At 45.8% G+C, this 22,935-nt stretch overlaps 1 pseudogene; it reads right to left on the bottom strand.

Annotated features, from left to right (window-relative positions):
• Positions 1–20,643: 20,643 nt before the first annotated feature.
• Positions 20,644–20,788, bottom strand: LOC116752441 (annotated as a pseudogene).
• Between the last annotated feature and the right edge of the window lie 2,147 nt (positions 20,789–22,935).

Here is a 22,935-nt window from a genome sequence, read left to right as displayed (position 1 = left end):
TCTTTGCTCTTAAGACCCTCAACTGATTGGATGCATCCCACTCATAAAGTGTAATCTGCTTTACTTAAAGACAACTGGTTTTAATAGTTAATCACATTTACAGAACGCCTAAACAAAACATCTAGATTAGTGTTTGACCAAACAACTGGACACCATAGCCTAGCCAAGTTGCCACATAAAATTAACTGTCACGGACCAAGACTAGGCATTATGGAGTTGGCCACCTCCAGACATTGAGAATTCCTGGATGATGTTAAGTTTCTTTTTTTTTTCCTTAATTGAATTGCCTTTTTTTTAGTTAATTTTTTTATTGGAGTATAATTGATTTACAATGTTGTGTTAGCTTCTGCTGTACAGCAAAGTGAGTCAGTTATACATATACATATATCCAGTCTTTTGTAGATTCTACTCCCAAATAGGTCATTACAGTGTATTGAATAGGGCTCCCTGTGCTATATGGTAGGTTCTTATTAGTTATCTATTTAATGTATAGTAGTTTCTTGAGAAGGCAAGTTGAGGCAGCTGAGGGTTGAAGGCATAGTTTTTGTGTGCAAGAGAACCATTGGGGTACTTGTTGTCAAAACTGTTGGTTCCCTGACTTCATTCTGAGAGGATTCTTATTTCCAAGGTCTAAGGTGGGTATGAAGTTAATTTTATGGGTCCTCACCAAGATTTTTTTTTTTTTTTTTTTTTTTTGCGGTACGCGGGCCTCTCACCGTTGTGGCCTCTCCCATTGCGGAGCACAGGCTCCGGACGCGTAGGCTCAGCGGCCATGGCTCACGGGCCCAGCCGCTCCGTGGCATGTGGGATCTTCCCGGACCGCCGCATGAACCCGTGTCCCCTGCATCGGCAGGCGGACTCTCAACCACTGCGCCACCAGGAAAGCCCTCACCAAGGTTTTTTTTAAAAAGAAAATTATAAGAAAGTATCAGAGGGCATCCCATGTGGTAAAAGTGAGTATTGTTTCAGTGAAAATTTTGTTTCACTTACGAGTGTGTGCATGGAGGTCTGCAGCGTGCTGTAAAATGTATTTCTAACTATGGGGTATAGTCAAGGTCAGAAAAAGTTCGAAAGCCCTCAGTGAGAGATGTGGTCAGTACTCACCCTTGTGGCAAGTGTCTCTTTCTTCTTATTACATGGACTTTTTTTGCCACTGACAGCTCCATCCATCCTTCCTTGGGCAATTTCTTCATCTTCTGGTCTCATTGAGTCCAGTGTTTATGGAGTAATGAAAGGTTAAGGCAGAGAGGGTATAAAACAAAGGTACAAAATCCCCATTTCCACCTGCCCCAGCGTCCTCTTCCTTCTTGCCACTTCCTCTTCATTCATCCCTGGAGTCCCTCTTTGCAATTTGTATGACTTTCTGTTGCCTGTGCTGTAGGGGCAGCAGAAGCCTGAAGTCAGATGTAGGGTCAAGCACCTCACAGAGCAGTTAGCAATAGCAAAGTATACTTTAATAACTCTCAGTTCCCAAGCAGCTCTGGGAACTAAGAACGAGATTTCTACTGCCTTTGCTCCTCGGCTTCCTGGCCTGGGGGAAGACCTGACTGATGGCTTTGAATATCCATCAACAAATAAATAATAATAATAACCTGCCTGCCGCAGGCTTGTTGGAGCCAGGGAGGCTGGGTTTACTGATGCTTTCTTGCTTTTTAATACAACCTCAGAGTCACTTTTAAGCAGAAACCCTAGCAGCTTTGCACTGCAGGAATTTCTCCTTGATGCTGTCCTTAAGTCTGATTCCCAGGGTCGGGACCCATCTGGGGGAAATTGTGAAATGGGTGGTGTGTCTGTAGTGATGCGGGATTCTAAGATCTGCAAGTTTTTTCTTTCCTCAGGTGTGCCTCGCAGGTACCACGGTGTTCTCAAATGTCCCCACTTCCCTCTTTTCTTCCAGGTTATGGGCTGGAAAAGGACCAGATTGAGGAAATGAGTCCTGGGTTGTAAGGAGATATCCTTTCAGAAAGACTTGCTCTCCATAATGATTAAGATCGTGGGCTTTGGGGTCAGAATTCCTGGGTTTGAATTTGAATTTCTGTTATTCTGTGTGTGTGTGTGTGTGTGTGTGTGTGTGTGTGTATGTGTAAGATCTTAAGCATATTAGTCAACTTCTCTGAGCTTCAATTCCTCATCTGTAAAGCACGCATAATATTAATAGTGATAATTATAATTGGTAACATTTATTTAGTGCTTCTTATGTTCCCAGCAGTGTTCTGTTTTACCTGCATTATTGCCTTGAATCATCCTAACAACCCCATGAGGGAGGTGATGTAATTGTCTTTGGCTTACAGATGGGGACACTGAGGCAGAGAGTGGTGAAGGAATGTGCCCCAGGCCACACAGCTGCTAAATGGTGGGCCAGGATTACTCACACAGCTGAGCCTCTGCTCATGTCTCCCGCATACTAAGTGGCAGTAAGCATGGCCAGGCTTAGTTAAAATCCAGGCTCTGGGACAGGGGAGGTTTCCCTTTAGGATTTTGATTAGCCCAAAGTAAACATTTTTAATTCCACATTTTCAGGTCCAGGGAAATCATTGATGTAGATAATTACCCTAACACCACCCGGAGTTGCTACAGCAACTGTTCTCTGCTCCACTCACCCTCCAGACCAGCCCTGAGAGCCAGGTGTGGGCTTTGCCTCTCCAAAATATCAGCTCATTGACAAGAGAGACCTTGTGCTCTGAGATCTTTACAGCACCCGGTGTGTTGAAAAGCTTATCCTTGCTGTCCAGAGAGTTTTAAAGTCCACTCAGCGTGATGAATGGGCTCTTGTGTGAGGGCCCTGGCTCCCAAAGCCTTCTTTCTCTCATCTCTGTAAAGAATGGCCTACCCGTGGTGATTCTTTTTTAAACGGCAAATACTCTTGACTGGAGAAAATTTTGAGACATCGGTTTCTTAGAGTGCCTTCACGGATCAGATTACTTTCCTTTCAGTCACGAGGAGCCAGGTCCCCCCTGCACCCAGGTGGAGGGGAAGTTGGAGTTAGGCATTGATGGTCCGAGTTTACCCTGGACTGGCTACCCTGGGCTGGGCTAGACTGTGGACTCCATGTGGAAAACTGCTCTAGGCTGTGGCAGAAGATGATATTTCTTTGTTACTCGTGATCAAATACTGAGGGGGCTCTTCTGTATTTTCCATAAGCTGGGATCCAGCCTGGGAATCTTGTATTTTCCACACTGTCTGCTACCCCATCGCTCACTTCTGAATCTCCCAGAGATGAATAATTTAGCTGGCACAGGAATAAAAATCTCAACACTCTCATCTCACTTCACTGTGGATTCATATTTAGCAGCTAGAGGTGGAAGGGGATGGGGAGAGTGACTGAAAAAGACTGTAAACCTGCAATATGTCACAGTCCCCTTCACGAAGGAAGTTTGCAGTGCCAGCCATGAAATGGCCAAAACCCTAATGGTGAGAAGCACATTTCATTGGACTCCTGGAAAACGATTCAGCCATACTCACTCCTAATCCAACTTAATGATCCTGTTTTGATAGCATTACATGTTTATTTGGTGGTTAGGAGAAAAACCACCACCTCACAAGGTCTCCCTACAGGTGCTCTAAAAACAGGGCTACTGGATGAGCCACTGTCCTTGCTCCATTCCAGGGGCCTAGGGCTTTAGTGTGAGAAGTGGCCTTCAGACGGGCTGGGCTGGGATGTTTGAAAGGGCAGGAACCAGGATACGGGGGGTGGTGGCAGTGCTAACAGTTCTAAGCAAGCCAGTTGCGGTGGTCGTGAGGGAACATTATCTGGTGTGATTCTTTGTTTTCACGGCATCACCCCCTATTCCTCAGGCCAACAGAATCACCAAGCTGTAAACGGCACACCTTACAAATCAGGGTTCCCTGGCGTGGCTGGAGCGTTCATTACCAGCCGTAAAGGCACACCAGCAAGAGAGGTTGCTGTTCTGTAGCCCAATTTTCCATTGCAATAACCCAATTAACTGGTGTGTGTGTTTGTTTTACAAAGCTCCAAGCTACAATAAACCATACAGATATGCGGGCTGCAGAAAGCTCTGTAATTAGGACAAGGTGTACAAATTAAACTACTCTTTTTAAACTTCAAACCAGCTAACTTCTGACATACTGTACTGCTGGGGCTTCTGGGACTGAACCCAATTAACATCTTAGTATTTTATAAGCATCGCTTTAATTGCATTTGTATGCAATCTTCTCTCCAAGTGCCTTTCAAGGTGCTAGTCCTTGTTCAGCTTTTATTACTTTGGTGATTTAAATCTTCTCTCTTAGAGGTTCCCGTTAATAATGCCTACTGCTACTTCAAATGCTGGTCCAACATAAAACTCGTCTCTCAAAAGAATTAAGCTTTAAAATAGTTACATTTAACTTTATTATTACATTTTTAATTTTTTTTTTTCACTGTTTGAACATTATGCCTTTAAACGTCTTACCAACCTGTCAGCTCTTGTAATGGCTAGGCAAGAGATTCTTTTTAGAAGCTGGGATGGTGGTTCCCCCACCCCCTTCCTCTGCTCACCATTAGTGCGGCATCAAAGTGTTTGGTGCCGTTGGATGCCATGATCAAGAGGAGGTATTTGAATGAGTAAATTTAGGGTTTTTAAATTCTCTTTTGGGTTTCAGCATCATTGTCTGCATTTTGAGAATGGGGCAGGCAAGTGAGGCATTTTCTTCCCGTACGATATTTAAAGAGGTACCAAAACATGCAGGGATCGAGATAAATAATATTCTAATGCAATGTTAAAAAATAAAATCAGTAAAATATGACTTGCAGACCAGCTGTCATTTTTGTAAATAAATCTTTTGGCTGCCAGGGCCGGTGTTAGGGTGAGGCAAGTGAGGCAGTGTTGTACAAGTGCAGACTTGGTGTCTGTTTTGTTTAAAATTCTGATCTTTTATTCACTATTGATTTTTTTTGGCGTTCATTTGTATTATCAAGAATATTGCAGTAAAATATTACTTATTTTGATTTCTGGGTTTTTTGTGCCCCCTTATATTTTGCACCCCGGTGAGTGAGCATCTCATTCACCTCCCCCTGTTCCAGACCCTGCTATAAATCTAAGGGCAAGGAACACTTTAAAAGGGATTTAAACATGCGGAGAAGTCCTGAAGGAAAGTTTTCATCCAATGAGTCAAAAATGTAGGGAAAAACTCAACCCAATGTACGGTGGACACAGAAGTCCTCACTTTCTGCTTAGAAACACCCAAATGCGGGGCGGTGCCTGAGTTTATGGGAACTACCACACGGCAAACTCTTCTTCAAAACCCTAGCCCATAATTTTTTGTAATTTTCCTTTGGTACTTCTTATTGCAAGAAGGAGTTAGGAAAAATGAGTACTAATGTTGTGCTCAGTTAGGATTTCTGTTATCTGGATAAAAATACACAGTCTTGAGCAGGCAGTGGGATCCTCCTGGAATATTTTAAACCTTTTTGTTTGATTGAGTGTCTTGTCAAACAAAACTGGCAGCCTCTCTCCCAGAGCTGCCTGAATCTATGCAGATATGATTTCTATCATGCCTTTATTATGTGTAGTCTGTAATAAGGATGAGCACATATAAATCATCTCTGGATGGCAGTTAGGATGCAGTACTCAAAGGAGAAAGACATTTCTGCTTTCAAATGTCTAGTGATTTCAGATATTATATAGCAAGTCTCCCCCGAACTGCACAATCTTCAATTCTACTTAAGCCCTTCTGTGGAAGAATGAGACTTTCATATCTTTCTTTGCAAGAATCGCTAGCATGATGAGAATTGTGTCACTAAGACGAGACCACTGTATCTTTTTGGCTAGTCTGATGTCAAAGTTGCATTTGAAAAGAGGATCCTTCCGTAATTTGATTTAAGAAGCTGGTCTTGAGAGATAGTGGGGAGACCTCAGAGTTGGGGTCTGCTTTTCTCTAATGGGGCACAAGTCTTGGAGTGGGGAAGTGTCAAAATTCTGTTGATCTGAGTCTGCAGCAAGAACAAAGTGCACTTCTGGTGACATTTCAAAGGGTCATTCTTTCTCCTGGATCAGGAACTGAGCCATAAATATCTCAACCTCCTCTCCGTGACACAAAGGGTAATTTGGTAAGGGAAAAAACAAACCAACCAACCTCTGCCACAAAGCCAAAGGCAAGAGCTCCAGACCTGGCTACTGGTATTGTTGAGCACTTACTGTGTGTCAAGCATTGAATATCTCCTTGTATTACCTCATTTACTCTTTGGTGGATTGCAACAATGCAGGGACTATCCAGATACCCATCATACAGACAAGGGAAGGGAAGCAAGCTAAGTAATGCCCCTTTGGTCACAGGTTTGTTAGGTGGTGGGCCAGGATTCAAATCCAGACACACTGGTTCCTGATACAATTTCTCATCCCCTCTGTTTTCACGTACTGTGTGGTCTTGGGCCACTTTACCTCTCAGATCTCAGGAGGAGCAGGACAAGGGTGAAATAGCTGGCTAGGAAACTGAAGCAGGTAAGTGGTCTCTGGATCCCACTTCAGTTGCCATTACAAGACAGTTCAAAGGAATTCTTTGGTTGGGTTGTGGTGAGTGTGTATATGGACTGGGGGTGGCAGTGGTGACAGTGAGTGGGGTAAATTCCTGACATGTTGTGAAGTATCATTGGTCTTTGAGACCCCCAATTCTCTGGCCTGAGGTCTTCTCCCCCTTTCAATGCCTTCCCTTCCTCCCTCCAAGAGTCTTGGATTTGACTGCTGTAGGTCCACCAGACCAATGCTCAACCTTTCTCACACTGCAGCACACGTGAGAACTTCATTTGGGAGGTCAGGCTGCCCTGCCCCTGTGTCTGCCTCCCAGCTGCCTGGGGGTTGAGAGGGTTCAGGATATATGGCAGAGCTGGGGGAAGCCCCATACAAAACCACGAATACCATGAGGCCTGGGGATGTGTATCTCTATGCCTAGCATAGTTGTTGACTAGATACATCACTCCTGATGCAAAGGGAGACATCGTGGTAAAATAATTACCACCAAGTTGTCAGAGATTTAACCAGCCAATATACACATGTAAGACTGCCCCTCCTTTTAGGAACATGAGCTCTTGAGAGTGAGAGATCTTTGGGGGCAAGGGCTTTCCCCAGAACCCGTCATCATGTCAAGTGGCTTCTTTGCCCTGCAGCGAAAGGTGAGAGGTGAGGACTGTCAAGCCTCAGGGAGAGGGAGCAATTAGATAAGGAAGGAGGCTTGGGGAGAGAGAGCAAAGAACAGGGAGAAGACAAAGAGACAGGAAGAGAGGAGCTTTTCATGACTGGAGTCTTTTTTAATGGGACTGAGGGGGAATGGTTGTCTGAACACAAACCCAGGAAGTTGCTGTGACGTGCACTCTTTTCTACCTTATCTACAGGCAGCTCCGGCCAGATAAGGGGTGTCACTGTGATTTCTCATTCTTGGCTGCTCTGGTTGTGCGGTTGTCCAACCCCCGTCCCAGATTGTCTGAGTAAGGGCTTCCCTGGGCTTTCTCAGAAACCCAAATGGTTGGCGCAAGGATTCAGACCTTGTCAGTTGAGCTGCTGAGAGCTGAGATCCCAGCTGGTTAAGATGCATGGCTCTCCATAGCTGGCTGGAAAAAGCATTGCCCTGTAAGGCTGTCATTCTTCATCTATAAACTGGAGATGGTAATTGCCTGCCACACTACCTTCCAGAATTGTCAAAGGTGATCCAATCTCCATAAAAGTACTTTGAATACTGTAAAGTCTATACAGGCCTAAGACATTACTATGATTTAAGGTGGCAACATAATTTCAAATTGGGAAGGGAGGTCTATGTAGAGGTCAGCTGATCTACCCCTTTAACTCAATGCAAGGTGATTTGCCCTTAAGTGATTTTGTTCTAGGTGTTGCAAATCCCACTCTGAAGCTTTTGAGGGGGGCACATTCTACAAACCCATTCACCCTTGCAGTAGGGAAGTCCTTATTCACACTTAACCTAAAATTTGCCCGTTACAGTGGGAGCTGTTACCGTTTTTTACCTATGATACAGATGCCAAAAAAACGAGTGTATATCATCCATAGCAGCACATCTCTTTATGTACTCGAGTGCCTTCTACAGACTCCCTTCGAGCAGGGGCCCCTGCTCTGAGAGGTCCTTTTAACTCACTTCCCAAACTCATTTTCTTTCCTTCAGTTATCTGAACTGTTCTTTGCGGAATTTGATGTTCCAAGCCTTCACCTTCTGTCGTTCCTTGAGGCTCAGGAATGAGGACCCAGCTCACGCACTCTTGGGAGACAGGAGGTGTGGTTGAGATGTTCCAGTGGCCAGCATTTGGTGGTGGAGGAGGACTGGGCCATTTTGGGCCACTGTGTTTCTGACTGTTGACCCAAGAGAGTCCTAATGGCAGTCCCTGGCTTCATTTAGCCTGGCTTTGGCAGCTGGAAGCCTGTGGCAGGTGATGCTTGATGAGCAGATGAACTTTTCTAGCTTGGTGCAGACAGACTCTGAGGCATGGCCCAGACAGGCTAAACTCAGAGTGTGCTGATGTCTGCATGTAGAAGACATTTAATATGGGGCCCAGTAATTGCTTATATGGCAGTGTGAGGTCAGCAGAAGAATGCCGGAGAAGCAGAATTCTGGGGTGCTAGTCTAGCCTTTGACAAACAGTGTGACTTGGGCAAGTAACTTGGCCTCTCTGAGCCTCAGCTTCCTGCTTTGTAAAATGAAGGTGATATGTATTTCACTGGATAATGTGTGAAGACTAGAGGAGCTCATACGTGTGAAAATGTGGAGGACAGTTTAATTTGAAAATTATGTAGGGGATTATTATTATTATCGTATTAACATTATTCACCTCACTAAACGAATTTCTGTATCTCCTTGGGCAGAAAAGAAGGGAAGCATAAATTCTAAGTAGCCAGAAAAGTCATTGTGTCAGATTTCCCATTCAATGCCTAAAAGCCCCACCGAGCAGGGACATTGCCTTTTCATGGTGGGGACTCTGGAGGTTGGCAAAGTTTCCTTCTCTGGCTGGGCCTGGAAGGGCCAGGCTGGTTGAGGGTCCACTGTCTTGGAAACTCCCCGAGGCTAAAGAAATGGCTCTGACACTGACCCTGCACTCGAGGATTCCAGGGGTCAATCATTTCTTCCTTCAACAGGCATTTATTATGCTACTGTGTGTCAGGCACTGTGCTAATTTTGGGGACGCCATGGTAAACAAGGCAGATATTGTCTCTGCTCTCCTGGTAGCTCCACCCTAAATGGTTGTGCATGGTTTTTAGGGCATCTGTGAATTTTGGGAAATTGGATACAAAATAACATGTGTTTGTGCAGTTTTTTGTTTTTTATTTTCTCCTTAGGGCAAGTGTTTGTATCTCTGATAGGATGCTGAAAGCAGCTCAGAACTCCTCTAAAAAGGTTAAGAACCATAGTCTGGTGGGAAAGATTAGCTATTCACATGAAACAGTAACTACAAGGCAGGAAGTGTCTTGTAGAGAGTATACGGTGGGTACAAAACAGGGAGTACTTCTTGTCAGCTGGGCTCTTTGTGGAAGGCTGGGTGGAGAAGGATGTATTTGAACTGATTCTTAAAAAATGGGCGAGTGCAATTCAGTGCCTCTTTATTGCATGACACCTAGAGGAACCATTCACATCATAGTCTGTGTGAATAGTACCCCTTGGAGTTGAGCAGTGCGCAGCCTGTGCATCTATACATGGTGACCCTGACTTGGTTGGGGGAAAGAAATCATCCTTGTTGGTGAGTTATGGATTTCTTGAGAAAGTTATGATAACCACTCTTTTGTTACATCACGCCAACGGGATAGAAAGACCAATCGGAGAAACCCTAAAGAAAAACTCAGCTTGTGGAGCAACCTCAGTGTGCAAAATAGAATTGGTTTTCTTATTTTCTCTTTTAATTGCTTGAAATCCTCACATGCCTTATTAAAGGAAGTTCAGAGTCTCCCACCACCCCTTGAATTATCCAAACCCCAAGGGCTTGCTAAGTTAGCCCACAGGGTAGTCAGTCTTTATTGGACATTTGCTGAGGAGGGAAGTGGAGTATGGGCAATCTTCTAGTGACGTGGTTTCTCACTGGCCCGTGTGTGACTTGGAAAGCATCGCTCTGCACCACTCTTGGGCGAGGCTTCAGCTCAGGTCCTGTCATGGTTGCACCGGGACCTCAGGGGCTCTTGTCTCACCCTCACGTGCTCAAATGTCTTCCAGGGATGAAGTTGTCAACAGCATCATTGCTGAAGGGCTGGCTTCAAAGTCCTCCCCTTCAGCAGCCTAGAGCATTGATTCGGCTTCCTCCCCCTCCTACCCTTTCCCCTGGGGTAGAGCTCCTTCCTTCTCAGACCCTCAAAAGGCGTAAGGTTTTATTACATCCCTGTCTGAGAACAGTCGTGTACTCTCGCAATACCTCCCTTCTGAGGAAAGTTCTCTTCAGGGATTTATACAGTGACGCAGCTGGTAAGTTCTGTTAAAGAAAAAGAAACTTAGCTCAAACATAGTCTCCGGTAGGCAGTCCTCTGATGGGCTCCCTCTCCACAAACAAGTTTTATGGGCAGGTAGTACAACGGGAAGGTCACAAGCTGTAGAGTAAAAATTTGGATTTGAATGCTGCATCGGATCTGGGACCTTGGGCAGTTTATTTAATGCTCTCTGAACTTCAATTTTTTCCTCTCTGAAATCTTTATATATTGCCTACCTCCGAGCGTTCTTATGCAGATTAAACAAGATAATGCGTGTAAAGCACTTAGCACTGTGCCTGGCATAGGGGTAGAACTCAAAAAACTTTACCTAGAACTAGTAGTAAGAAGTGAGGAAGAAGATGAGAAAGAGGAGGCGGAAGAAAGAAAATTGGACATAGGGCGAGATTGGAGGGGCAGGAGCAGATAGACAGCCAGCACCCATGATCATCCTACTGTACCCCTGTTGTATGCACCAGCAACGAACCCCCTCCCGCCCCCTCCCCCCCACCAATTCCTTCTTTTCCTTAGAAGCAGAAGACATTGTAACCAGGGCTTTTCCCCAGCTCCGGGCAGTGTGGGTGTCATTTTTTCACTGGGAGCTTTTACTTCCGGGCTTTCTCAGTGGATGGGATTCCTCTGAATCCCTGAGCTAACCGTCTCAGCTGTGAGGCCCCCGTTATCGCCAGCCTCTAGGCAGCCCAATACATCCTCTCCCTTCCTCCATAGGCTGTCCCAGCCAGCCTCAACTCAGCTTCTCACAGCCGGGCCTGCCTGCCTTTGCCTTGGAGGCATTATTGGTGACCCTGGGCCCACTTTCCCTTAACCCTGTTCTACCAAGGCTCATTGCAGGGGTCAGGGAGCTCTTCCCAGGAGCCCTGGGCCCTCCACTGGGATGTCCTGTGAGACTGGGGCTTCTGGCCAAGGGGTGGCCGCAGGAACTTAGCAATGAGTTAGGCATGTGTTCTGTGCTGTGGCTGCTCCCCAATCCAGGCAGTGACCGGGGGTCTGTGTCATTGAAAGTTGACATTTGCATATTGAGCTCTTCTTGGCATGCACTGGACAAAGAGTGATGTGCTTAGGCTGTGATCTCCTGGAAAAGGGCCAAGAGACCCAGAATGTTTTGTGCCTCTCTAGGGGCTGGCAGGCTGGACTTAAGCAGGGTGCTATCCTGCAGCCTTAGTCTAGTTCTGGGTACAGCATTGTTTGGTGCCTCCGTTTCTCATGGGTCTATCCAGACCCCAGGATCATTAGAAACAGTTCCAGCATGTCTGGGGGTGGGGCTGAGGGGCACTGTCCATTTCCCTCACTTACACACCAACATTAGTTGTGTTATCTTGAGCAAGTTACCTCTTTTCCCAATGGGTTTCCTCATCTGCAAAGTGGCAATAGTAATGGCTGTTGTGATAAGTCAAGCTTGTAAGCCCTTGGCACAGTGCCTGGCAGGTAGTAAGTGCTTAGTAAACATTTGTTACTGTTTTTCTTATTTGCTTGAATAGCTCTTTTAATTTCCCAAAGCTTTCACACAGCTCTTACTTAAATTTTTTTTTTTTTTTTTTTTTGGTACGCAGGCCTCTCACTGTTGTGGCCTCTCCCGTTGCGGAGCACAGGCTCCGGACGCGCAGGCTCAGCGGCCATGGCTCACGGGCCCAGCCGCTCCATGGCATGTGGGATCTTCCCAGACTGGGGCACGAACCCGTGTCCCCTGCATCGGCAGGCGGACTCTCAACCACTGCGCCACCAGGGAAGCCCGTCTTACTTAAATTTTAAGCATTATGGAATCTCTTTGTGGGTCATCAGTTCCATTTGACATTTGAAGAAATAGCCACAGAGAAGTAGGATGACTTCACTGAGGTGACACAGCAAGCCAGGGTCAGGTCAGATCTCCTGACTTCCAGGGGTGCTCCCTCCTGGATCCATGGAAATAAATCGAGGGACTTTAACACCTCCAGGCACAGCCCACACTCAAAGTTCCCAGAATACGCTTTGTTCCTCTGGCATACGTTGATCCCTTGGTGAGAACTTGTAGTAAAAACTTATTCCTTCCTCAAGGTCCTGCTCAAATGTTATTGGCTATGTAAAGGAAATTCTCTAGCTTCCCAGACTGAATTAATCCTTCTTGCCTTGTATTTTGGACAGATATCCGGCTAGGCACTTGATATTGTTGTACAACTGAATTGTAATTGACCATGAATTTTGCCAAGTAAAAAACAATGTCTTATGCATCTTTGTATCCCAAACAGTTCAGAGTAGGTGCTCCTTAAATATGTGTTGAATTAATAGTACAAGTAAATATGATCCCATTTAATTCTTACAACAACCCTATGAGCTAGGTACTATTATTGTCCCCATTTTCCAGATAGGAATACTGAGGTTTCGAGGAGTTAAGTAACTTGTCTGAGGTCACACAGCTAGAAAGTGGCTGGACTGTGACTTGAATCTAGATCTTACTATCTCCAGAGCTGAGCTCTTAACCGGTTCTGGGTTCTCTCATACCCATTCACATGGAGCTTTTTCTCCAGGTGATAAATACCTATCCTAAAGTTTCTCAGAAGCTGACCCAGGCCTGCCTGCCAAGAGGGAGGAGTAAGAGGCAGCTGGGGAGTTGCGGGCTGAGCTGGAACAGAAAAACGTGAATAAGGCTCACTGCCTCTATGAAGTTAAGAGGCAAATGTCTTCGACTCCCCTTTCCCTGAGCAGCTGCGTGGGTCAGCCACATATAATGCTGTGGCATGCTGGAAAGCCTTTGCGAAATGGTATCTATTCTCTTGTAGTTGGCCTTTTCCAGGGCCCACGAGTCAGTGGACCTTTGCATGGCCCCTCGCCTGCAATTGCCTCAAGGATGACGCTTTAGGAAACACTTCTTGCCTATTGCTGCTTCAAGTAAGTGGAAGTTACCAGTGTTCATCCAGCACCCAGAGTTGGGTCTCACCAAATGACTCTGGGGGGAGATTTCTACATGGAGAAACACCAGTGATAACTTCAGTGGGACTGAAACTAAAGATGTGTGTATAAAGGATAGCTGGAGCTTCTGGAACAGCAGGCTACACAGAAGGGCCCATGTGACCTTGCAGAAGGTCACATAACTGTGTTTGGGCATTGGGATCACCATGACATGTCTCTTAACCCAGTTTTCTAGTTACTTTCAAGGAAGAAACCCATGGCTCCTGCTCAAGGCTCTCATTACAGAGTTTTAGGATTGGAAGGGACTTTAGAAATTAGCTAACCCAGCAAATATATAATATTCATCTTCCTCCTACCCAATCCTGTGCCCATAGCAATGCAGACATCACTAATTGATGGCAGTGTTCTCTCCAGAAAAGCCTAAATGCAGCCTCAGAATCCTTTAATACTTAGTGGTCCAAGCAGTATGGAGTTGGCCATAGACTCCAACCAGAACCTTTAACTTTTAGCTTAGTTCTCTTCACATGGTTCCTTCCTGGGTCTGAGGGAATGGGGAACTTGAGGATCCTGCCTGGGAAATATTGGAGCTTCTGTTTTTATTGGATGTTAATAAGGGCAACCGAAGTCTTGGACAGGATGCTAGATTAAAGATACCAAGTCAAGTTCTGGTCTTGATGTTGCCACAAAGGAGCTGAGTGATCTTAGGCAAGTCGTAACCTCCTTGGATCTCAGTTTGCCTCATCTGTAAAATAAAGGGCTTGAGAGGGGACCACATGATTGCTATGGACCTTCTTTCAGAAGTATGGCTTTGAGATGTTTTGGTATGTCGAGATATGTCGCGGAGATATATGTTTCTTGCTCCTAGGAGGCAGTGTCTGTATGCCCTATATCACCAAGGGCAGATGTGTGACAATCATACTGCCACTTCCCACTGCCATGCCTGTAGCTTATATTGGCAATGTGGACCCCATGTGGACTCAATCTTAGAATCCTCTTCTCAATCTTGAGAATCCTCTTCATCCCTCTTGGTGGGGTGGGGGAGTCTAGGCAGCCACTACCAATTGATTAAAGTTTGTGAGGCAAATAAAAACTATTTGCCATCTGTTATGGGCTGAATCGTGCCCCTCCAAAATATTCATGTTGAAGTCCCAAGTACCTCATAATGTATTTGGAGAGAGGGTCTTTACAGAGGTGGTTAAGTTAAAAGGAGGTCATTAGGAAGAGCCCTAATCCAATACGACTGGTCTCCTTATAAGAAGAGAGAACTCGGACAGAAATACGTACGGAGGGAAGATGATGAAGATGCCGGGAAAGGATGATCATCTACAAGCCAAGGAGAAAGGCCTGGAACAGATCCTTCCCTCATGGTCTTCAGAAGAACGTCACCTCCTTGATCTTGGACTTGTAGCCTCCAGAACTATAAGAAAATAAATCTCAGTTGCCGAAGTCACCCACTCTAGGGTATCTTGTTAGGGCAGCCCTAGCAGACTCATATATGGTCACTTGCCTACATGGAGTCTGGCAGGCAAGATGCAGACAAAAATACAAAATTGTGAGAGCAGTTCACTTTGCCCTCATTCACCTTGTAAAGCCTGGCCTTGAAGACCTGATAGGGTTTTATTGTCAAGGAGCCAGGAAAGTAAAACTTGGAGAGATATTCCCCTAATTCTATGGCCTTGGGTGAGTCCTTAAACTTCTCTGGACCCCATGTCCTCATCTGTAGAGTGAGACATTTAGATTGGAGCAGATGTCTTCAAAATACTTTATTCAAACAAAATCTTAGGCAGGGGCTTCCCAGGTGGCACAGTGGTTGAGAGTCCGCCTGCCGATGCAGGGGACGCGGGTTCGTGCCCCGGTCTGGGAGGATCCCACATGCTGCGGAGCGGCTGGGCCCGTGAGCCATGGCCGCTGAGCCTGCGCGTCTGGAGCCTGTGCTCCACAACGGGAGAGGCCACAGCAGTGAGAGGTACCGCAAAAAAAAAAAAAAAAAAATCTTAGGCAGAAACCAAAGAAGTAAAACCTGCATAAACATGAAGCTGTTTGGATAGAGGTAGAAGTGGGGGACCTGGGACTGTCTTCTTTCCTCTATCCCCTGGATCCTTAGCACAGCTAGGATTACAAAGGCCCCATCCCAGATCAGAGGTTCTGCAAAGTCAGGAGTCTAACATCTGAGTCCATTGGACTGTGGGACCCTGGGGAGAGGAGCTGTCTCTTAATTAACTTAGCATAGTGCCAGGTTCACAGCAGGTACTCAATAAATGTGAAAAGAAGGGAGGAAATGAAATGATAGAAAAAAGGAAGAGAAGAAAATATTGCTACAGAGTTCTAGAGGGGGCCTGAGCCATTCAGATATCCTCAGGATGTTCTTTTTCGTTTTGCTTTGACCTAGAACTTTCTTGCCTTTTCTAGAAACTAAGGCCACAAACTGAAACTCACTCAGGCACTGGAGAAGTAGAGGTGATTGGAAATGGACTTAAATCTCCAACGAGGCCAAAGGGTTAAATCGCTGTTTCAGACCAATTGGGGATTGATTGGCTGAGAGTTAAAAAGGGAAGTTGGGAACTGGTTGGGAGCTGGGGAGGCGGGTTTTCTTCTGGGCTGCTTGCTAAGGGTTTGGCATTTCACCTGCTAGATGGCGCTGTCCTCTAAGGAAAGACGCCAGCTCTGCTCTAACTGGGCTCAGTCAAGGAAACAGGAACAACTGAAGTTGAAAAGAATTGATGGGCAAGAGGCAGAGGGGATGGAGGATAGCCCTTTCTGCAGCAGCAGCATCTCCTTTTGTGGTGGCTCTGGTTCCCTTTATAGATCTTGTTTTTCAGCGTGTGTGTTCATATACCACACCTGAAAAGTCACAGGGCCTTTTGCTCTGAACAAAAGTGAATAAGAAATATATGTGTGTGTGTGTGTGTGTGTGTGTGTGTGTGTGTGTGTGTGTGTGTTTTGTGAGGAAGGGACAGGGAAGGTCACTGAGCCTACAACTTATAAATGACATGCCCCAGCCCTGGTGTTTGGCCTTGACTTAAACGAGATCAGTGGGAAAAAAAAACAGTCAGTCCTTTCTCCATGCTGCCCGCCAAGCTGGACGCCTCAGACTCCTTGAGCTTTACTCCAAAGCCTCTAGCTCAGCTCCAAATTGCAGGGGCATACTGCTTGTAGGGACCGAGGCTCCCTTTCCCCGGGCACTGTTAGTGTTAGGCTGATGTGCTGGCTCTGGGTCTGCTGAAATCAGGGATGTGGCCTGCAACTACTCCCGCTCTATCAGCAGCCAGAAGGAAGGAAAACAAAGATAAGGGCTGTGGGGATGGAACCAGCAGGGGACCTAAGAGGAGGGACGGGAGGGTTGAGGAAAGACAGGGGACAAGGGAACAAAGAACAGAGGTGAAGGGTGAAGGGGATGGGGGTGGTGAGAGAGGGACACGTAGGACCAGGTGTCCAGAAAGAAAGGAAAGGGCCATGCAGGGGAGCCAGTGGAGGAGAGAGGATGGACCAGTGGAGGAAATGAGAAGACCAGGAAGCCGGAGTGGAGCTTTCAAGTCGGTGCTAAAGCCAGGAAACTTAAAAGGCAGGGGAAGGAGGTTCTGTCAGGAAAACAGGAAAACAGAGGAAGAGGAAGCCTAGTAATTAGAGAAAACCTGACCAAGGGCCCAAAAGGAGAGGAAAACCACTGTGATGGGGAGGTTGCAGAGAAGCAAGGCAGCAGGTAGTGGTAGCAAGCTTTGAAGCAGGAGGGTGGAAGCAACGGAGGCAGAGAGCAGTGCTGGGAAGGAGAAAAAGAATGAGGAGATGGAATGCGCAAAACCCAGCACGGTGGAGAGCAAGGGAACTGGGAAGGAACCAGTAAAAGAATGCTAACCTTATGGTCGTAAAAACCAGAATGTGTGTATTTTGGCCTGCAGCCATGGTCCAGGAGACACAGCGTGGCTTTTAAGCAAGTCGTGGAGTGGTTGTGTCCACACGTTAGTAGCTTGTCCTGGTCTGCTGCTTTGAAATGCAGCTGCTCTGAGTTGCCCACTTGTTGGCTGGTAGCCTGTTACTGGGGACATCAGATGAAACCCACTCTCCACACCAAAGGTATCCCCGCTCAATTTATGGTGCTCTAAGTTCAGAGACACCAACTTTTCTTCCAGGGCAGTCGCTGCCCTTTGCAGGCCAAGAGTTGAGATGTGTATCCTGCGGGGTGACCTGCTCGCTGTCTCTTGAATCAGTGGTCCCTTGGAGGATGTTTCTCGGTGAGACTGGTGCAGAGGCTCTGGAAGGGCAGAGGGGGTGATATGTTAAAGGTAATACAGGATGGAGGTTAACGGAAGGGACCCTGGAGTCTGATAACCACAATTTGGTTCCTTGTTTTACCATTTTACTGTATAAACTAGCATATATTTCTTAGCCTCTCTGAGCCTCAATTACTCATCTGTAAAATTGGGCTCATAATTATACCTAACTCATAGGGTTCTGATGAATCTTAAATGAGATAATCTGTGGGGCTAGCAGAGTGGCTAGATCATATAGATGCTCATTAAATGTTAGCTGTTCTTTTTATTATGGTTTAAAGACCAGATAACTCTGTGTGTGTGTGTGTGTGTGTGTGTGTGTGTGTGTGTGTGTGTGTGTGTGTTTGGGGGGGATCAGTCCTTGAATGAAGAGTAAGGGGCTTAGATTTTTTTAAAATTTTATTTTATTTATTTTTTTATACAGCAGATTCTTATTAGTTATCCATTTTATACATATTAGTGTATATATGTCAATCCCAATCTCCCAATTCATCCCAACACCACCACCCCCCTGCCAATTACCCCCTTGGTGTCCATACGTTTGTTCTCTACATCTGTGTCTCTATTTCTGCCCTGCAAACCGGTTCATCTGTACCGTTTTTCTAGGTTCTACATATATGCGTTAATATACGGTATTTGTTTTTGTCTTTCAGACTTACTTCACTCTGTATGACAGTCTCTAGTTCCATCCACGTCTCTACAAATGACCCAATTTCATTCCTTTTTATGACTGAGTAATATTCCATTGTATATATGTACCACATCTTCTTTATCCATTCATCTGTCGATGGACACTTAGGTTGCTTCCATGACCTGGCTATTTTAAATAGTGCTGCAGTGAACATTGGGGTGCATGTGTCTTTTTGAATGATGGTTTTCTCTGGGTATATGCCCAGTAGTGGGATTGCTGGGTCATATGGTAATTCTATTTTTAGTTTTTTAAGGAACCTCCATACTGTTCTCCATAGGGGCTGTATCAATTTACATTCCCACCAACAGTGCAAGACGGTTTCCTTTTCTCCACACCCTCTCCAGCATTTGTTGTTTGTAGATTTTCTGATGATGAAGAGGCTTAGATTTGAAGGTATTTTAGCAAGAGAACGATCTGTGCAAATCATTGTTTGTGAAAATAGATCCAGCAGTGACATATGGCTCCTTTGGGGAATAGGAGAGACCATTTTGGTGACCAGAGCATGCATGAGATAGTGGCTGCCTGGACTAGGGATGGGGGTGGTGCTGAAAAAAAAGGAAAGGGTATTTTGAGAGGCAGCCCAAACCCCAAAACCTTTATGATTGGATGGACAGGTGGTGGGAGAGGGACATTTTAAGCATGACTCCAAGGTTTGGGGGCCTAGAACAGGGGTCAGTGGGAGCTCTCAAGCTAAGAATGATTTTTTACATTTTTAAAGGATTGTTAAAAAAAAAACAAAGAAGAACTCATGACAGAGAAAGGATGTGGTCTGCAAAGCCTAAAATATTTCCTATTTAGCCCTTTACGGAAAGAGTTACCCTATCTCTGGCCCAGCCTATGGTATCAGAAGATGACTTTGCCCCAGAAATCAGGAAGCCTGGAGAGGTACAATGTCCCCCAGAAAATTAGAGCATTGGGACTAAAGCTGGAGCGAGGTTTGTGTGAAAAATATACAAATTTGGGTCATATATTCATTCCACAAATATTTTTTGAATGTGGCTCAGGAGATTGACAGACCTGGTTGAATGCTGGCTCCATCTTCCTACCTGTCACCTTCACCAAGTTATGAATGTCTGTGTGTCTCACTTTTTTCCACTTGTAAAATGTGGATGACAATTATACTTACCTCCTGGAATTTTTTTTGGAAGAATAAATGTGATAAGACATGTAAAGTCTTTAGGCAGTGTCCGGCACACACTGCATAATAAATATTAACTTTTATTGTTATTGGGAACCTAGAAGCCCAGAGATGGAAATGAACATGGCGTGTGCTAAACAACAGTAAGAGGGTGAACTGGTTTGATAAATAACAGTAAGCAAATATCACTTGCCATTATTATTATCATCAATATCATCACTCTTTTCCTGTTGTTAGAACTTGGGGTCTGGTCTTGGGACCTCAGTGTTCTCATTCGTAAAGCATGAGGTTTGCTAAGATCCCTTCCAGCTCTGTCTTTTTAATTTTTTGTCAATTCCTTGGTCCTTCCCCATTTCACTTTCTCCCTTCCCTCTGTGCAATGACAAACACACTTAACTCTCTTTGACATTTCTGACAGCCAGGTCATCTCTTCCCCATCCTCTTTAAAAATCCTGATCATGTAAGAGCTGATTCTGTTTTCCCTCCATTCCCAGTGAGCTCTTCCTTTTGCAGCCCCTCCCCCTTCGGGCATTTCCAACAAAAGAGTCTGGTCATTTTTCATGCAGTATCAGCCACACGTCAGCCTCTGAAGCATTTGTCCTTGATTCTCTGAGTGTCGGAAGTTCTCCGTCTTCCCACTAGGACTTTCTGAGGGCATGGAGTGGATCCCAGAATTTCTAATCCTCCCTGCTGCAACTGAGCCTCTTCCCACACTTTGAGAAAAAGGATTGGGAAAAAAATGCCCGTGGAGGAGTAAGGCCTGGCCGGCTCGCTGCTGCGCGGGGTTTGTGCTGGCCGGCAGCTGTGCCCCGCCGGTTACCTACTGCTGCTTTGAGAGGCCAGTCGGGGGAGAGAGATTAGGGCCATCAAGATAAGGCAGAGAATATTCAAACTGGAGGCAAAAAGGGGCTTGTTTTTCCAATAGTAAGTAATCAGGGAACGGGAGGAGGTAATTTGCAGATTAGGAAAGTGAACAAAGAACAAAAAATTAACTTTATAGCAAAGAGGAGCACAGTCTGTTTGAAGAAATAAACCTCCATAAAGCATTATTGTTGATAAAATCAGACTGTTGATTTAAACTAAATAGGAAATATGACCAAATCAGGGTGAGGAGGGGGGTTCAGTGGAAGCTGGGGTTGAAACTTCAGGAGGGGATGGAAGGCTGGTTTGGGCTTGAGAGACCTGATGTGGCATGGTGTGTGTGTGTGTGTGTGTGTGTGTGTTGATGTGTGTGTATGCACGTGCATGTGTGTTGAGGGAGAGATGTGGTATTAAAGCAAGGATGGCATAGATAAGAGGAATGTGCCTTTCCAAGTCACCTAAACTGCCTTCATTTTGGGATTGCCTTTATTTCAGTGGATAAGAACAGATACAACACTTGATCTTAGCCAAAAGGCCAAGAAGTGATAAGATTATCTTTATTTTAAAAGTGGCCCCAACAGTGAGAGGCCCGCGTAACGCATAAAAAAAAAAAAAAAAAAGTGGCCCTGACTTCCAAGCACTGGTAGACAGCACATATGCTCTTGCACACAGCCAGTCCCAACCCTACCTTCTCCTATTTTTAATTCTCAAATACCCACCTGAAACACCAGTAACTCTCCCTGTGAACACCAGTACTGACCTAGGTACCAAAGTCCAGGAATTCCAAGGTCATGCCTTTGATCCCAAGGAGGTTTGGGCAGGGCTTCTCTCCCCTTTATCACAGACAGGTTGGCCAAATTAAGGTAATACCCCTGCAGCGGGCAGTGAGAAATCCACCTCTGTGCTGTTAGCTGCCCTATAGTTCTCTGTGCTGAGCCTTCCTGACCCCACATGGACTAGGAGGGAACACTTACATGGTTTTTGTTGTCTTTGACTTGCTGAGGAAGGACTCTTCCCAAGGACCGAGTTGCAGAGAAGCATCCCTGTGTAGCAGTGTGTACAAGTCTTCATTTCCCCCTCTAGGTCCATTATCCTCTTTTGTCCGTTTTGCTCTGACCCCTGGAAGCCACAGCCTGGGAATTCCCTATTTGCTGGCTTTCTGGATGGTCCAGCTTATGAGAGGCACCTTATGAGAGGCTGGAGGAGAGAGAGAGGGCAGGCTGCAGACTGGCAGTGGCTTTCTCTTCTGAATTCCAGAGCTCTCGAACTATAGCTTAAGGCTCAGCTACGGGTTTCTCTGGGTTCGGGGCATTAGCCTTGTCCCTTCAGGCACAGAGGTGGTCCTGGCCCCCCTGCAGCTGCTGCACCTGGAATGCATCACCAGCCTTTGTTGGCTTCCTTTAAATGTGTCCTTGTTTTTAACAATCTTTTCATTATGCTCTCCTCTAATACTCCTACTTGAGTGTGCCATTCTTGTAGGACCCTGGTGGATACAAGTGATTGCAAGTTCTTGTCTGGAAATGAGAAAGCCTGGGTCATTGTAGGTCATTGGGCAAGTTGCTTCTCCATACTCACCTCAGGTTCTTCATCTGTGAAATGGGCATGATGGTGAGGTCATCTTTCAGCTAAAACATGCTAAGATTCTGTTTCCGCTAGTGGTGTAGTGGGCAGGGCTTTGGAGGAAAGAGAAACATAGGTTTGAATCCTGGTTTTGACACTTACTAGGTGTGTGGCCTTGGCCAAGTCTTAATCTCTTTGAATCTTTGTTTTCATCATCAGTAAAACAGGGAAGATAACCCTTTCCTTGCAAGTTGAGGGGGGGGGGTTAAAATTACATGTATGGAAGCAATTAAAGCAGTTCTCATGATACAGAAGGCATCCAATCCACGTGAGAGCCTTTCTCTTCTTTCCAGGCTGTCTTGAAGGGAAAATGCCTGAGCAGGAGGGGAAAGAAGTTTGTAGCTTCTGGAGGTTGCCATTCTTTTCACCTCTAAGTCTGTTTATTTATATTTGCTGACATCTCAGGTTACAGACTCCCATTCATTTATCCTTTCCAATCTGTCTAGTCCTTAAAGATTTCTCCCTGGAACCATTCCTTTAAAAGGAGGGCAGGCCTGTGGTTAGCTGGAAGGAGGGAACCAGAAGAAGCAGACCCTGGGCACCAGGCCACTCTCTAGCCTGGCGTTCTGACCAGAACAGGGATTTCTTTCAGTTCAGAGCTCTCTGGGACAGCTGACACATTTCAGGGACCTTCCTTTTCCTTCTTTATGCAGATGTCACCTTTATAACTGAAGGGCTGGGACTCTTTTTTTTTTTTTTTTTTTTTTTGCGGTACGCGGGCCTCTCACCGTTGTGGCCTCTCCCGTTGCGGAGCACAGGCTCCGGACGCGCAGGCTCAGCGGCCATGGCTCACGGGTCCAGCCGCTCCGCAGCATGTGGGATCCTCCCGGACCGGGGCACGAACCCGCGTCCCCTGCATCGGCAGGCGGACTCTCAACCACTGCGCCACCAGGGAAGCCCAGGGCTGGGACTCTTAATTTTTCATCGTAATTGCTTATACCTAGATTTTAGGACAAAATGAGCTCTCAACCAACCCAATCCGTAGTCCTGCACAACCCCAAACTTGCCATGATTTTTTTTTTTTTTTTTTTTTTTGCGGTACGCGGGCCTCTCACTGTTGTGGCTTCTCCCGTT

This window comes from Phocoena sinus, chromosome 3, assembly GCF_008692025.1.
Source record: "Phocoena sinus isolate mPhoSin1 chromosome 3, mPhoSin1.pri, whole genome shotgun sequence".
Taxonomy (NCBI): Eukaryota; Metazoa; Chordata; class Mammalia; order Artiodactyla; family Phocoenidae; genus Phocoena; species Phocoena sinus.
Note: the sequence above shows the minus strand (reverse complement) of the source record. Positions and strands in the feature narration are given on the sequence as shown.